Consider the following 13816-nt stretch of genomic DNA (forward strand, 5'->3'; position numbering starts at 1 on the left):
TCGCTTAATTCGACAAATAGCGTCGTTTGAATTGTAAATACCAAATCCGCGGTTGGGCTAAATTCATTAAAAACATTGGCGGGGTGCGGTCTAATGGGAATTCGGTCTAATGGAATTCTCCGCAATGGGAAGATACCGTCAACGACGACTATAATAAATAACAGTAACACAGCCTTTATAAATTAATAAACAAGTTGGAAAACCCAAAATATTACCTCTCCAAGTCAAGGGGTCTACTACTACAAACTTATTTTATTTACCTAGATATGAAATTATTTCTCGTTTTTGAAGTAAAAATTTACGAATTATTTAAGCAGTATTCCAAGCATAGCGAATATACAGTAAGGCAGACGACATTTTACATCCAATAAGGATATGTCTTGGAAACATGGAAATCAGTCAATGGGAAAAAACAGGAAATGAAGCGGTAAATTTAATTCCAGCTAGTAGCGTTTTTGGTATCATTTCGCTTCGGTTAATTTTACGGTATTTTCTTAAAGTGTACGGACAAGATGAAATTTGTTTTTGCTTAGACGCGTATTCAAGGCAATTATTAACAGCTGAGAATTGTACTCCACTTGTATTTGCTCTTGGTTAACGGTTACCTGGCATACTTTACCGGAGATGTTTATTATTTTCAAATATGTAATAAATCATTCTGTAGATAGAGTATTTAGGTAAATCCCAAAGCGGCTAGGAAATTAAAATTTAATACGCAATTAAAGTTCATTTTAAAAATTTTAAATTTCATTCAAATAAGAGGATTAAATTCTACAGGCCCTTGCAGATATGACTTGATACTCTTTTGTAACGTTAAAGCAAAATTCACATGCTTTTACCAAATTTTCCTATGGAGATTAACATGGGGTTTTTTGTGATTTACCCCCACCGCGAACTGAAAAACTAGAGCGAAGTTACTTTTCGGAATACTCTTAATTTAACAATTAAGTATTCAGGGTGTGATATCGGCTAGTTTAATCAGAAAAAATTAAGTCTAAGTATGTTAATTTTAGTTAATTACGGAAGTACGGCTTTTGAGTTAAACGTCAGGTTAACCTGTTAGCGCGCTGATAACCATTTCTTCCATTTTCAACCATTGAGAACAAGGGAGTGCCTAGCTTTGTGCCTAATAACAAATTAAGACTTTGACATTCAGTTTGCTTCATTCTGTGGAAGGTGAACCATGGAGCACGTATCTTAAGAAGATACAGGCTCCATGGTTGAACTTGTTTTTGAGCAGTCGACGCTTGTTTAGTATTTTGCCGAGCTTGAACAACTTTACTTGGATTTTCTAACTAACTATAACACCCTTAGAAACAAATACTTCGTTATCAGGTCGAATTTTCGTCTAAAAAAGTAATTCAGGTAAATAATTACAGTTAATAGACGTTTTTCTATCGTTTGAAATAAGTTTTTCGACGTTATTTACGGCCAAGGCTTAGTAAGTCTGTAAACTGTAAAGAATTAAAGACTGTAATATACAGGGTGTTTCTGGAAAGTCTGGCACAAATTAACAGGCATGTTCCTTGGGTCAAAAGGAGACCGAAAGGTCCTATGACGTTTTGGGGTAAAGCGCTCCGTTGCGACGTTATGGGCTCTCAAAAGTAAGCCGAAAAACAAGGAGATTTTGCAGAATTATAGGACTAGAATTGTGGTTTTGACCCAATTGTTTTCGATTATTGAGCATAAGGCAATGATCGAAATAAGTTCAAACCTAGTGGAAAACCGTGAACGTGTTAAACGGCCAAAAGCGTTAATCCCTTCGTTTTTATTAATGATTGTAATTAAAGGTAAGGAAAGTAGCTCAGATATCGGTTAGTTGTTTGTTCAGATGTACTGGTAACTGACCAGTCTTTTATTCTTTATTTCAATTAGACACATTACTTTTACAATAATTCGAACGAACCCCATTACTTTTACAATATTAATTCGAATTAACCCCTTAACCTTTACAATAAATCGAAAGAACCCCTTAAATTTTACAATATTAATTCGAATTAACCCCTTAACCTTTACAATAAATCGAAAGAACCCCTTAGATTTTACAATAAATCGAATGAACCCCTTAAATTTTACAATAAATCGAATGAACCCCTTAAATTTTACAATAAATCAAATGAACCCCTTAAATATTACAATAAATCGAATCGATTCCATAAATTTTACAATAATTTGAATCGAACCCATTACATTTACAATAATTCGAATCGAACCCCATTACTTTTACAATAATTCGAATGAAACCCAATTACATTGTTCTACAAAAATTGTTCAAAATGGGCACCATCAACGTTTAAGCAAACTTGCGCGCGTCGTTTGAAAGATTCCTGGCGTGTTACGGATGCTATCACATCCATCAATTATCCTTTGTCGTAAGTCTTAGACATCGCGAACTTCACTTCGGTATACCAAGTCCTTGAGATAGCCCCAAAGAAAAAATTCGTATGGGTTAAGATCGGGAGATCTTGCTGGCCACGCAACAGTTCCGCCTCGACCTATCCACCTCCGGGGAAACGCGACAACAAGATATGCTCTAACTTGAAGACAACAACAAATTATGCTGTGTTGGTCTAAACATTAGGGTAGTTTTCAACGTCAGAAGTTGTATTTTTTTTACAGACGGCTTAAATGTGTGTACCTTAACGTGCTTCATGGCGTACGTGCACATTTGGAAGCTTATCTGGAACTAATCATGGTCTACTTCACGAATGCAGAGTACTCAGATATGCATCTTATTTATGGACTGGCTCGGGGAAATGCGGTGGAAGCTCGGCGCTTGTACCAGAAGCACTTTCCTCAACGACAAGTTCCCAATCGACAAACATTTACGGCAGTCGACAGACGCTTGAGAGAAACCGGGAAACTTCAACCGTCGGGACCTGAACCTCGTGCGGCGATTGTTCCCGAGGATGTAGAGGACACCGTTTTGACAATTTTCGAAGATGATCCAACAACCAGTACCAGGAACGTCGGGCGGTAATTGGGCGTTAACCATGTACTCGTCTGGAAAATCCTTCGAGGACATCAGTTCCACCCATACCATTTGCAAAAGGTACAAGCTTTAAACGAAGCTGATTATCCGTAACGGGTCGATTTCTGCCAGTGGTTTGTGGCACGGGTAAGTGACTTAGACATTCCGCGTACTTTGCTACTTTCCGAAGAGGCCAATTTCTCGCGTGACGGGATACTTAATTTACATAGCTATCACGAGTGGAAGCAACAAAACTCGCACCACTGTCATGAAACATCAAGTTCAGTTTAGTTTGAACGTCTGGTGCGGAATTGTAGGAGATCACTTAATTGGACCTTACTTTTTGCAACCGAGGCTAAATGGGGAGGCGTACTTGACCTTTCTGCGTGACAATTTACCGGAGCTTTTAGAAGACGTACCATTACGACTGCGACAAATAATGTGGTTCATGCACGATGGCTCACCGCCACATTTTAGTCTTCAAGTTAGAGCATATCTTGATGTCGCGTTTCCCCGGAGGTGGATAGGTCGAGGCGGAACTGTTGCGCGGCCAGCAAGATCTCCCGATCTCAACCCATGCGATTTTTTTCTTTGGGGCCATCTCAAGGACTTGGTATACCGAAATGAAGTTCGCGATGTCGAAGACTTACGACAAAGGATAATTGATGGATGTGAAGGCATCCGTAACACGCCAGGAATCTTCGAACGTGTTCGTGAATCTTTCAAACGACGCGCGCAAGTTTGCTTAAACGTTGATGGTGCCCATTTTGAACAATTTTTGTAGAACAATGTAATTGGGTTTCATTCGAATTATTGTAAAAGTAATGGGGTTCGATTCGAATTATTGTAAATGTAATGGGTTCGATTCAAATTATTGTAATATTTAAGGGGTTCATTCGATTTATTGTAATATTTAAGGGGTTCATTCGATTTATTGTAAAATTTAAGCGGTTCATTCGATTTATTGTAAAATTTAAGGGGTTCATTCGATTTATTGTAAAATTTAAGGGGTTCATTCGATTTATTGTAAAATCTAAGGGGTTCTTTCGATTTATTGTAAAGGTTAAGGGGTTAATTCGATTTATTGTAAAATCTAAGGGGTTCTTTCGATTTATTGTAAAGGTTAAGGGGTTCATTCGAATTATTGTAAAAGTAATGGGATTCATTCGAATTATTGTAAAAGTAATCTGTCTAATTGAAATAAAGAATAAAAGACTGGTCAGATACCAGTACATCTGAACAAACAACTAACCGATATCTGAGCTACTTTCCTTACCTTTAATTACAATCATTAATAAAAACAAGGGGATTAACGCTTTTGGCCGTTTAACACGTTCACGGTTTTCCACTAGGTTTGAACTTATTTCGATCATTGCCTTATGCTCAATAATCGAAAACAATTGGGTCAAAACCACAATACTAGTGCTATAATTCTGCAAAATCTGGTTGTTTTTCAGCCTACTTTTGAGAGCCCATAACGTCGCAACGGAGCGCTTTACCCAAAACGTCATAGGACCTTTCGGACTCCTTTTGACCCAAGGAACATGCCTGTTAATTTGTGCCAGACTTTCCAGAAACACCCTGTAGATAGTCTTTATAGTGTCTTTCTTTAAAGATTATTAAAAAAAGCTAATTTCCACTGTTTCCAGCTCCTTTTTGGAATTCTGTTGTCTGTAGTCTGCTTCGTTTCCTGCTAGAAACATATCCTAATCCTAGATTTTACCGGATTTACATTGTATTTATCGTTGGCGCTTCCAATTTGAAGTAAAAATGGCATATCTGTTCAATTTCTTATCGTGTTCAAACTCGAAATAAAGAGAGTGTTTTCACCTTGTGAAGTTTTAGAAAACTTCAAAATACTACTGGAATGATGACAAAAAGTTTAATGTTTTTTTCGCTAGGGAAGTTAAACGAGTGGTGTTTACGTTAGCTCAGTTAATTCAACATTCCCATATGAGGTATACAGGGTTTCATTATTTGTTAATCTCACTAAAATTCTACTATTTTGAAGGTGTGTGATATAATTCCTGAAACTCAACCAACGCATCATCATTCGTTAAAACAATTTTTAATCCTAATGATGTTACGTAATCATTTTTTAAACTAATTGTTACCAACAGTGGATTGTTTAATCCATAAATATAAGTTGCAGCGGTGCTGGTTAATCCAGGAGGACAGTGTCGTTATGTAATTTAATTAGTCAAATAATTTTCACTTTTACATCAGCGGAGATTTTTCCAACGTAACCACGTGGGAGTCAAAGGGTTACGCTGTTCGCCAATCGGTTACACGCTATTTCCACAGTCCACATTGCCATTTGTTTATTTGTCTAGATTGCAATGAATTATTTACGCATTTGATGTAATTGGGCTGCATGGTTGAACTTGTTAGAATAGCATCATTCATTAGATTATTTCATATATGTTCTTTCCGTTACCGCAAATTTAGCAAGGGTATGATAAAAATTCAACGCAATGTGTTGGAATTATCAAAAACTCCTCTAAACATTACAATTAAGGTCAATTATTTATTCAAACTCTTTTTATAACCTAAATGAACACTGCCGAAACACAATACAGCTTTAATTTCAACTTAATTAAGTACAATTAAAGTGAAATTAAACCAAAAATATACATTTTTTTGGATAAAAACTGAAATAACTTTTAAATAAACTATTTCAATAAAATTAAAACTACCCAAGCCGTTGATAAAGCCGCATGTTTTCTGTTTCACACTGAAATTTATTTAAATTTTAATTAAAGTACTTTAATAGGCGTGAAATCCAAAAGTTTAGGGTAAAATAGATAAAGTTCGGCAAGAATCAAAAACGACACCAAACATTTCAGTCTGTTAAGAGTTAACTACCGCCTTAAGACTGAAGTGACAGATATTATACAAAAATGTCTTGGTTTGAACCAAGACCGTAAAACAAACGATATGAGTGAGGTTTATCAATTGACTGAAGTTCAGATATTGCAATTGTTCTTTAATTATTATTATTATTAATTTTAAATCACAATTTATTTCTATCAACTGATTTTACTGTTAATCGATTTATTCCCTCTAAATTTATTCAAAAAATTGCTTATCTACGCTTTATCAAGAACAATTCCACTTTCCGAAAACATTTTATAATGAAATTATTTTGAAGCAGAAGTAAATGAAGTTCATTTACTTCTGTTTTGAAGGGATTTCGTATCGGTGTTCACTAACATGTAAGCACCTTGACGGACATAGTTTTAAATGTTAGTGGCTTGACAATTTATCTTCAAGTTTGCACCAATAGTAGTCTTTTCAACGGTTACAATTTGCTGAGAAGACGGATATTCGATAAAATATGATAAAGAGAATTTATTTTGCACGGACTAATTAATAAAATAATGCCGTTTACTTAAGACATAGGAACAACGTTTGTCCCTTGTGGTTTCTTTTAGCAGGTAGCGCTTCTTCCATGGATTGGAAAAATATTATATATCATAACCAAGGTTAGGGTAAAGATTCTATAAGGAAAACTTCTCAGTACCAATGATATTTATATTCTTTTCCTTCGGAATTAATACATAAACCACTCCATTCTAAACGAGTTATGCGAAGGAGGGCACACTAAAGCTCGCCCCTTCAGTGCTTGCAGTGTATGGGTCATCAGAGCCGTCTCAAAACGCGCGGTCAGATCCAAATCTTTCCACATTGTAAACGGTACGTGACTCTCTGGACTTGCCTGCCAACCTTAATAATCTATGACTACAAATTGTTTGCTCTGTTTAGGGAGTCAGCAGAATATTTCAAACATTCATTAATGATCCCTCAATACGTATTCCCTTCAAAATAATTCATTTCATGATAAAAAGCGTAGATATGCAATTTTTTGAATAAATTTAGAGGGAATAAATCGATTAACAGTAACATCAGTTGATTGAATTAAACAGTGATTAAGGATTAAATTAAAAATAATAATAATTAAAGAAAAATTTCAATATCTGAACTTCAGTCAATTGATAAACCTCACTCATATCGTTTGTTTTTCAGCCTTGGTTCAAACCAAGACATTTTTGTTTAATTTAATATGTTATCATAAAGTTCACAACTATAGTCTCTGGAACACGGAATCTCAATGCGAAATTTCTTTAAACTCAAAAAACTCCTATGTACAAATCGACCATTTCGACAATCTTACAGCGTCAAGTTAACGTCGCAACGAACACTATATGTACGATATTCACAACTCAAACGTTTTCAGATATTGATAACTTACCTTTTCATAGAAATTGAGTACGCTTACGTTGTAGACCTCTTCTTCCATATTTTAAGCAAATAGAAGCCCCTTGTCCAACAGCAAATTTATGCTCCGATTTAGAGTCACAAAATGATCGAATCTAAAGCGTGTCCTCACCAGGAGAAGTCAAATCGAGTTTTACCTCCGGAATCGACCGAAGAGTCCAATTAAAACTGCTCATTTTGGTGTTATCATTATCCTTAATAGTGTTTCGACACCAGTTAGTTAAAACGTTCGTTTCTAATCACGAGAACGGACTTGGATTAAGAGCGCCAAACGAGGAGCTCATCACTCTCAGATTCCCGCTCCACCTTTTAAAGCATAGCGCGTTATAATTCTAGCGCTGTCAAGAATAGGCCTTTAAAAGAATAGGCGTCATAATTTTTGCACAAGCGAGGGTGCAGACTCGTTCACTGATTACGCTGAGTGGCTGGCCCCTCGACGCCATGTTGGAATAATTTCTTTTTGAAATGATGTCATATACGAGAAGCAATCACGGAGTGTTATTAAAGTCATTTTAGAGTCCGCTTTGTTTTGCACGCACATTTGCGATATCAAAACTTTAAAATTCGACAGTGTTATGACGCCAGGAAGTTAAAATGTTCATTTCTGAAGACGCATTTTCAATCAAAAATTTTTCGATCAAAAAATAAGCCTCTGCGTCTGAAGTAATGTTCAGTCAAAGGCAAGTACACAAAATGTAGATGGTTTTCAAACAAGCTTCAAATTCAGTTCAAGAAGCGGATATCTAAAAGATTTTGATATTTGCTTCTTATTTTCTTTAAATTTTAACCGCTCAAAGTAAGAGTAATTGAGTTACGCCCTATTTAGTCAATTTTATTCATTTGATGCTTGTTTGAAAACGATCCGAGTTGTGGCTTTTCGATTTCGATTTTCATTTGTGTTCGAAAGCCGGTCAAAAGTTCGAAAGGGAAGGCCAAAGGCAAAAAGCTCGGAAAAAGCTGATTGAAAATGGCCCTTAATTTAAAGACAGGGATATAATCTCGGTTTACTGGCGAAAAGCTGCAATAATGGCTTTGGTAATGATGGTTCAATATCAGGAAATAGCTAGCATGCCGGTAATTAAGGTTTCGATTAGATCTTCTTACTGGGCGGAAAAATCAGAACGGAATACGATGGAAAGAAGTTCAACGGAAATATTTCACGGCAATTGCATGACGGAATTGCCGTTCAGTTGGACAGAACGTGTCTGATATTTTTCCGGTTCTGGTTTTCCACCAATCAAGAAACGTTTTGGAAATGGTCTTTGATAAGGTATGCTTCGAGCTAAAAGAAACAAGTTGGGAATCCAAAAAATAACCTCTCCGAGTCGAGTTGGTTTTAAATTATTGAATAAATATAATCAGAAGTAAATGAACCGAAGTTATCAGAGAATGGATAATTAACCAAATGAATTGGCCCCGTCGACGGGGGTTGAAACATTGATGCATTTGTTCCCCATTTTCTACTGAGAAAGGTCGTGCAATGGTTGATGGGATACTATCTGACGCGACCTTTGGAGATCGGGATTACAAAAATTTGGCGTCTGCTATTGCTAGGCTTAGCTCTTCGTGTAGTTTTCGATTTAGCCTGTGGCTGTAGATGAACTGAATTCATTTTTAAATGGGAAATTTGCCGAAAGAAATTTTAGCATACCTTGCGAATGTTAAGCGGCCTTTTGTGCTTTCGAGACTTGATTCTTATCTAAAATTAATAGATTCTGATACTGCGAAAAGGTATGTGGAAAATTTGGTCGCTTTGTACAACAACCTTAAAATCCAATGTAAGCCTCAAACGCCTATGCTTTACAATGTCATTTTCTTCAAAGGCCTCTTTGTTGCCCGAATCTTTGTTTTAAAGAGCAATTTCTCCTATTTTACACGTTAACGCTTTATTTTTTGTTGCCACTTTGGGCAATAAATTAAAATTACATTGTGTATTCAGGTTTTTAGTTCTTACAATTTCATTCAGCCAGCTTTCGTTGCCAACTGTTGAACAAACCCCACCTATGAAGGCCGCCATTTTAATTCACTCAAGCAGACTCTAGTCTAAAGTCTCTCTCAACCGTTCGAGGGCGCCCTTTAAAAAAGGCGCGATGGAAAGACGTCACGAAAAGCGTGAAAGAGGGTCGGGGTGGGGAGGGGGTAATGGGCAATTGCCCTTAACATTAAAACAATAGGAGTTGACAACTTCGGTTAATTTACTTCTGATATAATTGATATTAATTATTTTAATCGTCATTAATTTACCTTAATTCTAGTTAAATCGTTTTAAGAAACTTTATTATTTAAGGAAATTTAGAGTATATAAGGCGATTGATTCGCAAGACGCAATTGCGTTAACCTTGCTGGAAGCCCTGCCATTGGGAAGCTTGACGTGTCTCGTAACCCTGGCCGGTCGCCGCCAACTTCTTAATCCTAACGATGGGAGTAGAAGCCAAAAATTGCTTTCTGCGAACACGTTTGCTCCGATTAGCCAACTGCGAACGCGGTGACAGACACACGCAGCATGGATTGCCTGACGCTAAGGATTGTTCACTAACCGTGTTTCCAATGTATTAATATCGCCAGCTACATGTTCCGAATTACTTCTTGATTTCCCTCTTCATTCCCCCAAGTTGTGGGACCGAAACGGATGTAGATATACCACCATCTCTAGTCAAAATAAATCTGTTTTGCGGATTTTAAAGATGGTGGCTTCTAATTTAGGCGGGATTTCAATTTTGACGTCATAGGACGCGTGACATTTGGTCCAATTTTCTTATAACTTCCTTTTAGGGAAAGTAGCCGCTGCTAGGGGGCGTTTGGAACATGCATGCTTCATCTTTTAGGGGGAACGAACAATCCCTAGTGTTAGTTAATCCACGCACACAGACACGTCCAGTGTAATACCGCTCCGTGACGTCATCGTCACTCGGGGAGTTAAAAATTTTGCCTTTTTATTTAAAAATCTGACCATAATCAAACTCTATGACCAACACCCACACCCTGCATATGTAAGACAAGTAGACCCAGGGAGTACTTCCTCCATGGTTCAACTAGGAAGTCATTTTGATTACGTGATTGGCTGAAACATTTGACAGTAAGTTAAGGGCAAATATGAAGAGAGAACTAGTTAGTAGTTACCTTTATTATCACAACTCTTATCAGTTAGATTCGCACTCGCGCAACATCTCAGATTAAAAGAGAATGCACCTTCAGCCCGATTAGTCGGTTGGCAACGAGTGTTACATAATTGGTCACGTGGATGGCCGGTGTCGAGTCGAAATGTCGCACCCGCCAAACAGTCGGCCGACATTTTTTATCTTCAACAAAATCAGCTCATTGTCCTTCTCTTAGGACAGCGTTGATTTTAATTAAAAATGTAATTCAAAATCTTTACTGGCCTAATTAGCAGCAGTCGAAGCGTCTTTATTTTTATTTTATTCTCTATGTCTTTCAAACTAATGACTTAACACACCCAATAAACAATCTTAACCTAACCCAACCTTACGCAACCAAAGAAAATAAAGAATATATTACTATTTTGTCCCATAAATTTGGTTGACCTACGTTCAACAGAGCAGTCAGCAGTGGCGTAACTACAGGGGAGCAGAGCCCGTGGCATTTGGGGGCCCTTTCGAAATTTTTCTTGTACAATACAGTCCGAATTTTTTACTCGGGAGGTCCTAAACGAGCTTCAGTAACTAAAAATTCCAAAATTGGGCCAAAATGGGTAAGAGCCGTAGAAAAAAACTACACGTTCAAGCGTCGGCAAAAACGAAATAAACAAAATGTCAAGTAGTAAATAGTGAAGACTAGCCCTAGCCCACTCCTCACTGCAGATATCTTGTTCCTGCCACGTGACCAGTGAGTTAAGACATATACCTACTTAGGCTGTCAGCTACAATGGGCGAATACGGTCTGCCTAATGCTTATGCTGCCCATAATCAACCATTAAAGTGGCAAAACTGCCACTCTATGTAAATAGTGATGTCAATGGTTAGGGAAGAATACATTGCCAGGGCCCCCAGAGGTCCTAATATTCCTATAATTTCACAAACCGTCTTATGTTTTTGGCATTTCGAAGTAATTTTTTATAATCCCAGCTGTATGACGTTTCAAGCGCAGAATTACTAATTAGTGAGGTCTCATTTGGGCAGATCAAAAATCACGGAACTCTCTACGCTCGCTCAGGAATTTTTTAAATGCAATGATCACATAATTGAATTTATACGAATTGTTTTATGGTTTTTATATGAAACGATAACAATTACTTTGCACTCTGAGCTGCGCTCCAAAATAACAAGATTGAATTCCGCCTTAGACCTTTCATTTAAATATCTATACTCACAGATTGAGCTCAACACAACAATAAAATATGTTTGATTATTAAAAAGACTAACGAAAATCTGTCATATCTGAAAAACATATCTTCCTACCTGATCCTTTTAAATAGCTTTATTTGTGATTTTCAGTCACTTTTATGTTCACTTTTGCTTACATTTTATTAATTATTAGTCACTTTTTCACGTAAATCTAAATGCGTGTCTGTGTGAGCCCTTTAGTTTTTGATTAGATCTAGGTTCGATGTTACGCGTTTTAAAGAATCTTACGTTTTCAATAAAATAAAATTATCCACACTCTAAATCTAACAATATAGAAGTCCTATATAATCCTTTAATTTTGCGAAGGGCATCCTATTTTTCGCAAACCTTGTATTGCTGTTAAGGGGAGTGAACCATGTATTTGTGAGAAATCTTGGTATTGAGCAGCGACAAGGCGCATTTGTTATTAAATATGAAATGAAAAAGTAGTAATATTAAACGTTCGTGATTTTCTGACACTTTTTGAACGCTCGAGAAGGGGCTCTAATTATCGTGTGGGCCCAACAAACGTCGCTACGCCACTGGAGCAGTGTTTCCAAAACCACTTTTTAATCTACAAATCTATGACCCATTGATTTTTCCGTGTGGTTATATAATAACCACACGGAGTATTGCGCTGTTACTCAGTTGGTTACTCAGTTATTTAGTAGACCCATGATGAACAAGGAAGGCAGTGCACGCGATTCCATTGATATTGCGATAGTATAGGGGACTGGTAAAAGTGAAAGCTTTGATTGTTGAAAAATCGTGCCAAGTCAAATTCAGTATAAAGCTAGGGTTCTAAAAGGAGTTGTGAAACGTATCTTATAATAGTTTCTAGAAGATTAGAAAAATGTTTATGCTCGTCCTGGAAATGAAATTGCAACTTCAGAATCAGTTTTTATTTTGTCGCCATCTATGATGTCGAAAAAATATTACGGAGACATAAAAGACATAAAAACGGAAGATTAGCTCCGCCTTCGTCGTCAGCTCCGCCTTCGTCGTCGTCTCGCCTTCGCTCTCTTTAAACTACTCCAGAGCAATGAGATAGAATATATATATGAAACCTAGAGTCACAACGTGAGATCTCGAGATCGACGTTTCGCAATACACCTTTTATCGAGCATGAATCTTTATCAAATACGGGTGGCGCCACCCTAAGAACTTTTTTATTAACGTCTGCTGCTATAATCTGTGTAACAAGCTGTCAAGATAGTTTTTAAACGTGTTAAATAAAATACGCATACGCGAGTATTTGAATTGTAACTCTATCTATCTCATAGAGATCTAACTCATTGCTCCAGAGCCGCATTGTAGCCGTAACAGGCTGAGAAATAAGGATTTTTTTTGCTGAGCGCGTGATCGAGTTGGCTTCGTTTGATTTTTGCACATAACGACTTCTAAAGCCTTCCGTTAACGGTAATCAAACTTAATTTTCAGTGATTTAAACTATTTTTCGTGTTATCGCCGTCTTTTGGTTTTATCTACTGGCAGCGTTTTGCCATAGGTCTTGGAAAAGCTCGTATTGTTTGTTCCTCGGGACTCATGACGGGGCTTTTCTATAACTGTGTTTGAGACCTTACTAAAAATACCTCCACTATCATGTTTTCGCTGTTATTCTTTGAATTTCGGTAATTAAACGTGCGGACTCGACATTTTTTGTTGCTCACTGCATTCCGCTAACGGTGTTTAATTTTTTAATTCGGTTTCATCGTTATTTGGCTCATTTTCGCCGAAAGTGACGCTGTAACGCCGACGTGGATATTGCCTAGTCCTTGTCTCAGACCGTCCTAAAAAGTTTAAAATTCATTATGCCGTCTGCTAAACACTATGATCTCATTTAAATTGTGCGGAAACGTGTTTTAAACTAATATGGGTCATTCCAAGGACACGTGTCTTTTGTGTGACCTCTTTATGTTCGGCTCCCTGTCATTGTAGCCGTAACAGGCTGAGAAATAAGGATTTTTTGGGGTTTGTTGTATCTCGGCTTTTGTTGAGGAGATATTCTTTATACGATTTCAATATTAATTAGCAATGTTACTGTATATAAGTAAGGCATTAATTATACAGTGCCTAAATATAGTTTTTGTAATAATTATCCTTTGCTATTAAATCAATATGGAGTTCATTATACATTGCTAAAATACATTAGAAAGCGCGACAAAATTGTAAGGGTTTACTTGTAACCTCTTGTTGTATACATGTACATGTACAGAAAGCCTTCCCT

At 37.0% G+C, this 13816-nt stretch overlaps 2 long non-coding RNA genes across 2 annotated transcripts; both read left to right on the plus strand.

Annotated features, from left to right (window-relative positions):
- Positions 1-1120: 1120 nt before the first annotated feature.
- On the plus strand, positions 1121-5514 carry LOC149629906 (uncharacterized). The gene is made up of 3 exons (XR_016374487.1): positions 1121-1365; positions 4621-4929; positions 4983-5514. It is a non-coding gene; the product is annotated as an uncharacterized LOC149629906 (long non-coding RNA).
- A 6977-nt stretch (positions 5515-12491) lies between these two features.
- On the plus strand, positions 12492-13722 carry LOC149629907 (uncharacterized). Its single transcript, XR_016374399.1, has 2 exons — positions 12492-13220; positions 13329-13722. It is a non-coding gene; the product is annotated as an uncharacterized LOC149629907 (long non-coding RNA).
- Positions 13723-13816: the final 94 nt, after the last annotated feature.

This window comes from Phalangium opilio, unplaced genomic scaffold, assembly GCF_054372755.1.
Source record: "Phalangium opilio isolate 3A_F unplaced genomic scaffold, DU_Popi_V2 ptg000105l_1, whole genome shotgun sequence".
Classification (NCBI taxonomy): Eukaryota; Metazoa; Arthropoda; class Arachnida; order Opiliones; family Phalangiidae; genus Phalangium; species Phalangium opilio.